Raw genomic sequence first — 12,876 nt, 5'->3', positions numbered from 1 at the left:
TGTGAAAACCCCATGAAAACCTTTCCATCCTAATCTGCGTAGATAGAAGCACACTTCGTGATTACTTGCACTGGTCACAACAAGGAGGCCAGTGGAATGAAACAAGTGGTTGCAGTGGTGACCCACAACAGACATCACATGATGGATTAACAACTAACCCAAGTCCAGAGTGTAACCGAGTCATCTAAGCATGTATCACAATCCAAGATAAAGTCCAAATCACAAAACGGTAATCGGGCAAGGTCAAAATACTCTGCTATCCAATGGCACACACGTGAGACTTCAGTGAATACTGAGCAACTGGCCACCGTTGCTGGGCTGCGGCATATTGTTAAACAGCAGTCAGAGGATTGTGCAACCTCACGTGCTTCCCGCAGCAGCTGCGCTCCATGCAAGCACAAGCTGCGGCTGTCGACTGGAGCCCGAGTATCTCTGACAAGTGCTCTCTATTGATACTTGGCCTAGGTGGGGAATCCAAATCACCCTCAAATACAAAAAGAATTGGTCCAGTCATTTTAAAGATTAGCACAGACAGACAGATACAACAGTTTTACAGTTTTATTATTAGTGTAAATTTCTAAAAGCTTTAACCATTCATATGTTATAAACTGGCATTAAATTCTAACAGATCATATTGAGAATGAAACATTTTTGATAAACTTTCTGTGTGTCATTGTCTTGAAATGGCATACTTTCATAATATGCAAGTTATAACACAAAAACAACTAAATATGGAACTTCTTTAGACTTTTGTTCTTGTTGAGGTCCACAGCCTGAAGTTTTTTAAGAACAAAAACATGGTCCAAGCTGGCTGTAATCTATTTATTGTCTATGCGGTTAGCTAATTTCAACCATCTGTCATTTTCAACTACATATCACAAGCATCAAGCTTCACATCATATTTGACAAAATAGCAAGTACACATGGCACACAACAATTTCTTGTGTGTGTGTAGCACAAATATAATCCAATAGGGCACTAGATTATGTCAATTACCAATGCGGATGATATCTAATGCACTACTGGATTGTATCTGTGCTACACACCACATGAAAACTGTGTGTGCCATTCCATATGTACTGGCTATTTAGTCAAATACGATGTGGAGCTTAAGACTTGTGGTGAGTGCTTGAAAATGACAAATGGTCAAAATTAAGCTATCAGTATGGGCAATAAATAGATTACAGCCTCCTTGGGCAATGTTATCATTTTTAAATTCTTTAACCACCTATGTGACATTTCTCATTATTTTGTTAAAACAAACTATATAAAAAACAACGCATTTTCGAGAGATCCTTAATGTGGTGTTGCTTTGAAACAGAGTATATTCATACGGCGTACATTATAATGCAAAACCCACGAAATATGGACTTCGTCTGAAAAATGATGAAATCTAATATGGCGTTTCCCCAAAGTTCTGCTTGTGACTAGAATGAGACCTTACACCTCATTGGCCATGTTCTTCTCCACGAAACAAAAATAGGACTTGTCCCTTTCAGTCTTTCATGCTCTGGAATGTTGTAGAATGTGAAATTCCACATTGTGACGTCACAAAACTCGACCACGCTCCTGTCCTCGAGCGCTTTTACGTCCTGTGTGAGGACAGCTTGCGAAAGTTGTTTACCAGGGATAGGAGTTATGACAATAAAGAAACACAAGTTATAAAACATGAAGGCCATAGCGGAAGGGGAAAGGGAATTTGTACCTCGGAAAGAAAATACCACATTTACCCGACTATACGACGGCCCTGATTATAAGACCACCCTTTTTATCCCAAGAGGTTTCTAGAGAAATTTTTTTAACATATACTAACTAATGAAAATAACAACTTTTTTTCCTTCCGAATATGTTGCAATTTCTGAGGGTATGCTTACCGTGGAACGTGCGCACACAGTTGCTTTTATCTGAATACTGACGTTTGTTGCAATGTGTCTTGCTACCAAAGAAATCGCCCGTCGGCCACTCTCTCATTGGCTGCGTAGAACTAGTAGTTGACACCCCCGCCCCCTTCATTCCCGTCGTACGTAAGACGTCATGGTGAGCGCATGAATCACATAATCTAGACTTTTACAGTCTCCAGCAGAGAGGTATACTATTGTTGAGTATCTGTCCAATTTTAAAGGCAATTCAATTCCGACTGCAAATAGACACGCAAACTACAGTTCAAACGTGTTAGATGTTCCTAAAAAGCCGAAGTAAGCGTTATATATGCCCACATTTGTCAAGATTGACGTAATTTACTGCCCGCTAACTACTCTCCACCCTCAATCGAATTGACAGCCAGGCTGCAATCAACGCTCCTCTCCGACCCTTCCGTGGCACTGTGCTCCAGCAACTGTGAAACACGGGACTGCAGTATCTTCTGGGGGCGCAAGTCATATGTAACAACAGCAACTCATACATAAATAAAATATCGCAATAAAGATTCAGTCCAATATGAGAACTTCCGCTGGTCCTGCGATCTAGTGACGTCTGTAGGTACTATCTCCAAGACGCATTTTGCTGCTGTAATTTATTGTCGCAACAACAATTAGTCAGTTTAATATGATTTATTTCGTTTATTAGAGATTTCACATTAATTTCCCTTCTTGTTTCATCTGAATGTCGCCATCACCTGTTATAAAGCTGGTAAGGTAAACGGGTATTCTGATATGTTAAACGCGACCGAATTTCTCATTTGCAACCACTTAATACTTACTAAATCATTACAGTCTCTCATAATCAAATAAAATATTGACCTGGGTTTAGAGTCGCGTAATGTTTTTTGAAGAACATTTCCGCTTTCGAATGTTACCTTTATTTAAATAGCAGCATTAAAGCTTGTACAGGGTATCCATACAAGTATGGGAACTTTTGTTACAAAGCTGTTCAGATACAACAAAAGTTTATAAGATGATAGAATTTAGAGCTATTTTCTCTTGTGAGGTCTTAAGCATAGCAGTAGATTGTATATTATAGTGACTAGTTCGCGTATCCCTGGCACAAGCGCCGCGTGAGTCAAATGCCACGTGGTCGAGCCCATCGACACTGTATCAAGCGCTTCGGTGTATCGGGAAATCTTGAGTCTGTTCTAACGCGAGCATAATTTCCTCAGCCTTGCCCTTACGAATTCTTTAAAATAAATTTGCATGTGACCTCAATAGACAAAGTTTCATCTGCAAATGCAAGACGATCTCCATGTACTCTATTAAACGAGGTAAAAATGTTAATCACAGCAGCAATTGTTCAATCTACGAATATAATACAACCCTGTATTTTTCGAATCGAGAATCTGGGAAAAGACCTCGTTGTATTATCGAGTAAATACGGTAAAAAGTATTTGAGTGACAGTGGATTTGCAGTTTATGGTGGGACTTGAAGATATAAAGATGATATGAGGGTGAGACTAATTGAGTGAACGAAGCCTGTACAAGCTTCAAACAGGAAGTCAACGGTAGAGAGAGGACATAGCCAATTTAGATGGTATTAAACACACTCGGTTATTCAGCTGCAGCTTAAGGTTACAGGAGTTCTCCATTACGAATATAGCACATGTTACTGTGAATGACGTAAAAAGCACTTGAGAACTACATGGAAATATATATATATGGCCATAAAGATAGTTTTCCATTGTCACCCATGTACAGACAGTTTAGAATTCCTCTGTTTTGTAATCACCAATCACCATATCTCTCTCTCTCTCTCTCTCTCTCTCTCTCTCTCTCTCTCTGTGCGCGTGTGTGTGTGTGTGTGTGTGTGAGAGAGAGAGAGAGAGAGAGAGAGAGCAAAGAATATGGCACTGTTCACTTTAAGCACTATGAACACAGAGTATGGCAAACTCATAATTATATAATTAGTACACAATTGCACTGAAATCTGCCTGCAATTTTATTTTGTTTTCGTAAATGTATATTAATCCCATCAGCAATCTTTCACAATCTGCCCATTTGCAACAACTATTATTACCACAACAAAAACAACAACAATGCAGCACTTCTTTCGGTTAACACCAATATATAATAAAAAATATTTTTGCTTTCTATATTTTCTTAATGAACAAAAAAGAAAATAGAGAAAAAATCGAACTCATCTTTTCAGTTTTCATTTAACTGCATATTTTAGAATACACGAATTTTAAACATAGATGTAATTACACTGCCTGATAGCAAAATTGAAACAACCAGAAAACACTGTTGAATGTTGATGTAACTTTGTACACAGACACACCACTGGCGGTGGTTTACTCGTAAATGATTACAGTTGCAATTTTCTGTGACAGGTAAAACGGCCATCAGAGTGCACTAGTGTTATTACAAGGCTTGGTAGAGTGTCTAATGGGTGTGAATAGCATCACATGGAGATGCCACACACTCATGTGAGACAGTGTTATCTTCAGCTGACAAAATTTGAAATTGGCCTCATAGTGTGATTCCAGTTTGCCAACTGAATGAGTCATGCAAGATCCAGATTTGTGTGGCATTCAGGTGTGACAGTGATCCTACGTTGCACTTCATAGGAATGAAAGGCAGCCACACTCGGCATCAAGGTTCTAGTCGACTACATATAATCACCATAAAGGAGAATTGGCATATTGTGCACCAAGTATATTGTAGCCCTCCACATCTGCACCTGCCGTCCGAGAACATGTAATGGGCTCCCTGCGACATTCTGCATCATCCTGCACCATTTGTCAGTGATTAACAGTGGCCAGACTAGGGAATTACAGTCCCATGCAAGGCTACCATTAACACGACACAAACAGCTGTGTTTGAAGTGGTGTCCTGACCATAAAGCACGGACTGGTGACAAATAGAATTGCACTGTGTTCAGCAATGAATGACAGTTCTGTACTACCCCAGATGACCACTGTCGGTAAGTTTGGTGGCAACCTGGAGAGAGGTCCCATTCTTACAGTGTTTCATTGAGGCACAGCGGTGTTACTCCTGGTGTCATTGAGTGGGGAGCCATCAAGTGTGACTTCAAGTAACGGCTGGTAGCGACTGAGGGAACTCTGATGGCACGTTGGTACGTAATGGACTTACTGAATCCTCATGAGTTACCTCCTCTCACACAACATTATTGTGGTGCCATTTTCAACAGGACAATGCTTGTCCAAACATGGAACATCTCTATGAACTGTCTGTGTGATGTTGAGGCACTCCTGTGGCCAGCAAGATTCCCCAATACAACACATAGGGGGGCCAGTTCGGATGTCAACCCTGTCCCAGTTCCAGTGTCCAGGATATCTGACCAATTACAACAGTATATTTATATGGATATGGTGTCTGTTCTTTTGGACTTGTCCGAAAGAACACACACCGTATCCATATAAATATATAGTTCTGGCAATACCGGCCATGACCTTCTTCTTCTGTGCAGATGCACACATATTCCCCGAACTCTTACGGGACTTGGAAAGAATGTCTTCCACGAGTAATGAGTGTGTTGGAGTGGGACACTAAGGACATAGTGTGTGGATATATAAGGTGAGAATGTGAGTCTCGTGGGAGGCGTGCGCGAGATAGTCCCTGCACTCGCACTATCCTCTGTGCCCTCGGTGGCTCAGATGGATAGAGCATCTGCCATGTAAGTAGGAGATCCCGGGTTCGAGTCCCGGTCAGGGCACACATTTTACCTATCCCCGTTGATATACACTCCTGGAAATGGAAAAAAGAATACATTGACACCGGTGTGTCAGACCCACCATACTTGCTCCGGACACTGCGAGAGGGCTGTACAAGCAATGATCACACGCGCGGCACAGCGGACACACCAGGAAACGCGGTGTTGGCCGTCGAATAGCGCTAGCTGCGCAGCATTTGTGCACCGCCGCCGTCAGTGTCAGACAGTTTGCCGTGGCATACGGAGCTCCATCGCAGTCTTTAACACTGGTAGCATGCCGCGACAGCGTGGACGTGAACCGTATGTGCAGGTGACGGACTTTGAGCGAGGGCGTATAGTGGGCATGCGGGAGGCCGGGTGGACGTACCGCCGAATTGCTCAACACGTGGGGCGTGAGGTCTCCACAGTACATCGATGTTGTCGCCAGTGGTCGGCGGAAGGTGCACGTGCCCGTCGACCTGGGACCGGACCGCAGCGACGCACGGATGCACGCCAAGACCGTAGGATCCTACGCAGTGCCGTAGGGGACCGCACCGCCACTTCCCAGCAAATTAGGGACACTGTTGCTCCTGGGGTATCGGCGAGGACCATTCGCAACCGTCTCCATGAAGCTGGGCCACGGTCCCGCACACCGTTAGGCCGTCTTCCGCTCACGCCCCAACATCGTGCAGCCCGCCTCCAGTGGTGTCGCGACAGGCGTGAATGGAGGGACGAATGGAGACGTGTCGTCTTCAGCGATGAGAGCCGCTTCTGCCTTGGTGCCAATCATGGTCGTATGCGTGTTTGGCGCCGTGCAGGTGAGCGCCACAATCAGGACTGCATACGACCGAGGCACACAGGGCCAACACCCGGCATCATGGTGTGGGGAGCGATCTCCTACACTGGCCGTACACCACTGGTGATCGTCGAGGGGACACTGAATAGTGCATGGTACATCCAAACCGTCATCGAAACCATCGTTCTACCAATCCTAGACCGGCAAGGGAACTTGCTGTTCCAACAGGACAATGCACGTCCGCATGTATCCCGTGCCACCCAACGTGCTCTAGAAGGTGTAAGTCAACTACCCTGGCCAGCAAGATCTCCGGATCTGTCCCCCATAGAGCATGTTTGGGACTGGATGAAGCGTCGTCTCACGCGGTCTGCACGTCCAGCACGAACGCTGGTCCAACTGAGGCGCCAGGTGGAAATGGCATGGCAAGCCGTTCCACAGGACTACATCCAGCATCTCTACGATCGTCTCCATGGGAGAATAGCAGCCTGCATTGCTGCGAAAGGTGGATATACACTGTACTAGTGCCGACATTGTGCATGCTCTGTTGCCTGTGTCTATGTGCCTGTGGTTCTGTCAGTGTGACCATGTGATGTATCTGACCCCAGGAATGTGTCAATAAAGTTTCCCCTTCCTGGGACAATGAGTTCACGGTGTTCCTATTTCAATTTCCAGGAGTGTATATGAATGCCCATGAGCAGCTGACAGTATTAATATAATTCTAATTTCAATTACAACAGTTGTGGGTCAGCTTGCCTCAGAAGAGGATACAATGGCTTTATAACCCCTTCTAACAGATATTGGTGGCTACATCTGGGCCAAGGGAGTGAAACAACATACTGATAAGTAGACTCATATCACTAAGTTCTTTGTAAATTTGACTCAGTTTTGTAATCATTGAAATTATATCTCACGTTCTCTCAACCTATGAAGTTGCGTTCTATTCCCTTCTGGGGCTCACTTTTTTTTTGTCAGATTTCAATAAACTGCCCAACATTACACCCCAATTCCAACGCCCCCATTCAACAATAAAATAATGCAAGTTAAATTCTCCACAACTTTCCATTACCACACAAATGAATTATAATTTGGACTTTATAGGTGTGCATTTAACACCTTATTACAGTCTTCACTTACCTCTATGGTGTAAATTCTTTGAAATCAATGTTTTTAATCTCTTCACATTTTCCAGTGTTTAAGAACCCCTTTCCCAACAGTTAGTAATATGAAAAAACGAGTCTTACTATTTAGGTGCATTTTGAGAAATTGAAGCTAGAAATATTTGTGCGAGACAGCTGTACAACCTGGGACGGAATATGTAATGCAGTCTTGTGTATTACTGCTACTACACACAGAGCATGTGTTGAACGTGTCTGCATGGTGACATTCTTCAGTAAGTGAGCACAGTCTTAGTCTTTCTCTCTGCACGAAGTTAAAAGTCAGCATTCATGTAATATGATTCACTTCACTGTGGACCTTTACAGCACAGTTTTCCAAGAGACCACCACTCTATGCCAACCATCTAGACACACATCTCAAATTGTCATGTACAGTAATTTACGTTTACCACCACTCCACACTATTACCAAGACTGTAAATAATGAGAGCCCAGCCTAATGGAGGCACAAAAAAGATAAATTTGTGGAATAAACCTTTCTGACTTACTCAAGTATGACAGAACAGATTATATTATTATTATTACACATATAATAAAAGACCATGTTCATAGAAGATAACACTGGAGTACAGAGGGTATGTTCACTGAATTCCTCAAACAATAACACCAGCAAAAACTTGAAGCATTCCATAGAACAGCAAAACCTTGGAGACTCTCGTCTGTCTACTACTGTAGAGGCCTGTTTCTGTACAATTACATAATATGACTGCCACACACAAGATTTCATAATTTTATCCCAAGCAAAAATGGTGGGGCAAATACACAGCTGACCAATAAAACTCCAACAGCATGAACACAGCATTCAGTGAACATGGAACAGGCATGAAGTGTCCTACATGCTTGAATATGTGAACTATTAGTATTTCAGCACAACCATACAAAGTACAAAGGGGTAAAGCCACATACATTATGCGTATAAGGAAAGATTACACAGCAGGTTTCTCACTAGGAAATTTCCTCTGAGTTTTGCAGGCTTGTGAAATATCATTTTATGCCTTAAATAAGAAGGGAGAATGTCTACCAGCACACGGAATTTAACAGTGGCAGGAGTGTCCCCTATTGAGGCTGCAGTTTATCATTCCACGATATTGCTGGTCATACAGGCTAGGATCCCGCAACTGCCATGCAAACCTGGAATCTGTGTGTTCAGGGCAACCACATTCACTGTCATGCAATATGTCAACAGCCTTACACATCTAGCACCCGAGACAATAGACATATTGTTTGCTCGCCCATGCAACATCGTACAGTCACATCACATACTTTGAGTCAGGAAATGAGCTTTTTTGCAGCAAGGCAAGTATCCACAAGGACAGTACGATGACATCTGGAGTGCACAGACTGTCAGTACAGCAACTGCTGTTGCAGCTTCCCTTTACGCAGCAACAGCGAGAAGCAGGCTAACAGTAGTGCACCCGACAACAGCACTGTTCACAGGAGTGGCACCACAATGCATTCTTGGATGAGCGCCATTTCTGTATACAGTACCACAATTTATGTATCCATGTGTATAGCTTCTAAGGAGAATGAGTGTTACTGGACTGCATTCTTCATCATCATACAGGGCCATTGCCTGCCATGATGGTGCGGGCTTCCATTGGGAACAAAATATGATCGCCTCTGACTAACATAGTGGTAATTTTGATAGCAGCCATTACATTTTTGAAGTGTTAGGGCCAGTGGCTATGCCCTATCTTTGGGGTATTTGTGACATTATCTTACAAGAAGACAGCCCAAGACTGCATGGCGCTCATGATGTCCTAACCTACAACTTGTTCTCCATATCTCTCACCCAGTGAAAACATCAGGTCGTGGGTTGCAGAGACATTGGCATGTCACCACTCACTAGCCACTATGATTGATGAACAAAGTTGAAGCAGGATGGAATGACATACCTGTATCTATCACACAAGAGGTTGATTCTACTATGCTGCCCTGTCAAACTTTCTGCATAATATGAGTCATAGAAACAACAATGGTGGCTGCACGCATCAGATGCCAATAAGAGCCCTGTTAGATATCCATTTACAGCACAGATAAATGATGATTACCAATGTGTGAAGGACGTTATACAACCCAATTACCAAAACCTGTACCAACACAGATCAGCCAGAACATTATGATCACCTACCTAATAGCAGGGATGTCCATCTTTGGCATGGATAACAGTGGTGACGTATTATGGCATGCAAGATATGAGGCCTTGGTAGGTCACTGGAAGGAGTTGGGCACCACATCTGCACATACAAGTCACTTAATTCCCCTAAATTCTATGACAGGGGCCCATGAGCTCTGACACCACATTCAATCACATTCCAGATGTGTAGTAACCACAACCAACAGCGGGAATGCCTTGAGCTGCGGATCGGAGCCGCCAGACGGGGGAGCCGCCGGTGGTGGAGCACGCACCACTGGGTAAACACAGGACGAGTCGGACGACAGACCAACGACAACTGACAAGAACCGACCACGACTGACTATGAGCGACACAACAAGGAAGAGATAAATAACGGAGGTTTGTGGAAACCACAACACCAAACACCAAACGTAAATCCACTCGGAACCAGAGCCAGGCAAATGTCAACAACGAGCAACGACCAGAACGCAGTACCGCCGAGACAGAAACGAAATCCAGAGCGAGTACCAGACTGGCTGGACTAGGGCGGAGCGGGTCCCTATATACGAAACCGGAGGGAGCGGCTATTGGCCGCTGTCTGCACGTGGCTTAGCGGTGGCGCCCTCGCTGCGCGAGAGCTGCTGCGCGGAATAGCTGCCGCTGAGGTGGAGCCCTCTATGGACTGACCACGTCCATTTGTTTTGCGCGTGTTCGACTTCCGTGGCGGAAGGTACTAGAAGATATGTTCCTTCAGATTCAGATCTGGTGAAATGGGGACCAGCATATCAACTGGAACTCACTGTTGTGTTCCTAGAACCACTTAATCACACTCCTGGCCGGGTGACATGGTGCATTATCTTGATGAAAAATGCCACTGCCAATGGGAAACATGAAGGGACGTATGTGGTCTGAAACCAGTGTACGATACTCCTTGACTGTCATGGTGCCTTGCACGAGCTCCACTGGACCCATCAACGCCCACGTGAATGTTCCCCAGACCATAATGGAGCTGCTGCCAGCTCATCCCCGTCCCACAGTAAAGGTGTCAAGGAGCTGTTCCCCTGGAAGATGATGGATTTGTGCCCTCCCATCAGCATGATGAAGAAGGTATCAGGATTTATCAGACCATGCAACACTCTGCCACTGTGCTTACGTCCAATGCCAATGGTTGTGTGCCCATTCCAGTCATAGTTGCTGATGTTGTGGTGCTAATACTGGCACATACATGGGTTGTTGCCTGTGAAGGCTCATCGTCAGGAGTTTTCGGTACACTGTGTGTTCAGACACACTTGCACTCTGCCCAGCATTAAATTCTGATGTTAGTTCTGCCAAAGTTTGCCATATGTCATGTTTTACCAGTCTGCCCAGCCCATGACATCCAATATCTGTAATGAGGGGTGGCCACCAAACCCAACAACATGTGGATGTGGTTTCACCTTGGTTTTGGCACATATTGAAAACACTCACCACAGCACTCCTCGAACACCCAACAAGTCATGCAGTTTCTGAAATGCTCATGCCAAAAATACTGGCTATCATAATCTGCCCTTGGTCAACTCAAATGGATATCACGCCTTCCCCATAATACACACGAACAGCACACTCACTGATACTACATGCACCATGTGTGTGTCTGATTAGTAGTCGTTCCTTGCCAGGTGATGCTGCTATTGCCTGGATGGGTTTATGTCGATAATAGGTTGGTGGTCACATGGTTTAGGCTGATCAGTGAATATTACCAGCCTCAGTGTGAATGTTTATAAACAAGTGGATATGTGGCAGCAATGTGTGTCAATTTAGCTGTAATCCAGATGCTTCTTTTACCACGCAATACAGTGCATACCCATTCATCAAATCCAAATTATTCTATAAAAGGATAATGAACATACAATAGAGCTTTACATTAAAGCTATTTCTGTTATATCCCAGCACAACACAGGTGCCACTAAATCCTTAATAAATTTGCAGATATATTCACTGTTGGAATATCAACCCTTTCAACAAGTTTTGACAATACTGTAGTTATAGTAACCATGAGATACCACTTACAGGCACTAATGTCATAGAGAAGGAAAATATGTGCATTAGGAGAGCACTCCCAGTGTCAGAGATAAATCAGTGACATTGTACTTATTTTTAGAAAGGACACTAGTATGCTTTTTGATTTCACTGCTTGTGACACAGTGTAGGCAATGTCAGACAGCATTCAGTGTCTGTTTAAAGAGTTACAGCCAATATTTGATCATGTGAGGAATGTGCCAAAACATTTCTCTCTCATATTTCTCAGCAGATAGTATTTCAGCTTTTATTTAAAAAGTTCTGTAGGTATTTTTTAAAAAGGTAAGAGCTGGGCAACCTAAATGTAAATCAACCACTCCTGTCATATCTGTGGGCCCCATCATTCTAAATTACACAAAGAACTGACGGACAAACTTCCAATACAACATGATTTTAAACTGAATCTCATAAATCAAAGCTTTATTAACACAAAACTTTTTCGCTATACTAAAGATCTGATGGTGTGAGTAGCTCCAAGACAATGTTAATTAAACTTGATCTGGAAGAATTATAGCTGTAACTGCACTTTGACACAGTTTTGAAGTGATATATGGTGTATGTTGGACTATACCTGTATTAATATCTTCCTTTTTGTGTGACCAATACGCTGCCCACTTTCTTAAATTTTTAGAGCAGAGGAAGCACATTCCATGTTGCATAAATTACTGACATGGACAGTTGAGCACAAGTAAACAGAGATCAATGTCATGTCATAAAATGAAAGGCAATATGTATGGCCAACATGTATCTATAGTATGCAATAAATTCTATAAAAAAAATACACCAGAAAGCAGTGATCTCCTAACTTGTTCTTAGCCTGTCTTGGAGTACCAGTGGCTAGCCACGCCATGTAAAAGAACTTTTAACATAAATTGTATTTTATTTCAGTCAGTAACTTTTTTCCTCTGGAATATTTATGTGAGTCAGCACCCATAGTTATGTAATCTTGGTGCCCAAACCACATACCTTGACCAGTGAAACAGGAATACATGACACTAGGCCATACTAATGATAACATTGACAAGCAAAGTTTCATGGAGTGACAACACAAAAGAAGATTTATTATAACTTTTCTGAGCTTATATGTCTTGTAAAGCCCTAGCAATGGTTGCCAACTTGAAATTATGCATGGTGCATAAACTCACAAGGATC

General features: G+C 43.2%; 1 protein-coding gene and 1 non-coding gene across 4 annotated transcripts in view; one reads left to right on the top strand and one right to left on the bottom strand.

Annotated features, from left to right (window-relative positions):
* Positions 1-12,876, bottom strand: part of LOC124555814 (protein lap1) — a 150,956-nt gene that overhangs the window by 113,417 nt on the left and 24,663 nt on the right. The gene's annotated exons all lie outside the window — the stretch shown is intronic.
* Trnat-ugu lies at positions 5,530-5,604 on the top strand. The gene has a single exon. It is a non-coding gene; the product is annotated as a tRNA-Thr (tRNA).

Source organism: Schistocerca americana, chromosome X, assembly GCF_021461395.2.
Source record: "Schistocerca americana isolate TAMUIC-IGC-003095 chromosome X, iqSchAmer2.1, whole genome shotgun sequence".
Classification (NCBI taxonomy): Eukaryota; Metazoa; Arthropoda; class Insecta; order Orthoptera; family Acrididae; genus Schistocerca; species Schistocerca americana.
The sequence above is the reverse complement of the archived record's forward strand: the minus strand, read 5'-3'. Positions and strand labels throughout refer to the sequence as shown.